We start from the raw sequence: 804 nt of genomic DNA, 5'->3' as shown, positions 1-804 counted from the left end.
TTAAGACCCGCCCCTCCCATGTCCCACCCACCCTTAAGACCCGCCCCTCGTGTCCCACCCACCCTTAAGACCCGCCCCTCCCGTGTCCCACCCACCCTTAAGACCCCCCGGGTCCCACCCACCTGACCCGCCTCCCTGTCCCACCCACCCTTAAGACCCGCCCCTCCCATGTCCCACCCACCCTTAAGACCCGCCCCTCCCATGTCCCACCCACCCTTAAGACCCGCCCCTCCCGTGTCCCACCCACCCTTAAGACCCGCCCTTCCTGTGTCCACCCACCCTTAAGACCCGCCCTTCCTGTGTTCTTCCTCCCCTCTCATGCTACTTTTACATGAATCAGACTTGTTTTAAGGGTTGCATTTACGGCACTTACGACAGTATTTTGCTGAAGTGCCGATATCACCATTTTGTGAGAATGCTGTAAAGTTGCAGGACTGCCTGGACAGTGGGGGAGGGTGCAAGGACATTGAATGTTTCTAAAATCGTCACTACACAAGTGGGGACAAGCTCATCCAGTGTATGGATGCCTCACACATGAACACAACAATCGCACGTAGCTGAGCGCAGATTAAGACCTGCAGTTTGCCATTTTCATATAAATCATTCTCCTGATTGGCTGGAACGGCTGAGAGGCCAGACCAGCCATTTTTTATTCTGTTTCAAAGAAACGTTTCAAAGAAACAATAAAATGCTGATATTTCAGAAGCAGATGTATGTAAATCTACTGTATAGCATCTCAATGAACACATTATAAATGCTTTTAATAATATGGCCCTCATATTCCAACTGTGAATAATGTTTCCA

Source organism: Anguilla rostrata, chromosome 4 (assembly GCF_018555375.3).
Source record: "Anguilla rostrata isolate EN2019 chromosome 4, ASM1855537v3, whole genome shotgun sequence".
NCBI classification, from domain to species: Eukaryota; Metazoa; Chordata; class Actinopteri; order Anguilliformes; family Anguillidae; genus Anguilla; species Anguilla rostrata.
The sequence above is the reverse complement of the archived record's forward strand: the minus strand, read 5'-3'. Positions refer to the sequence as shown.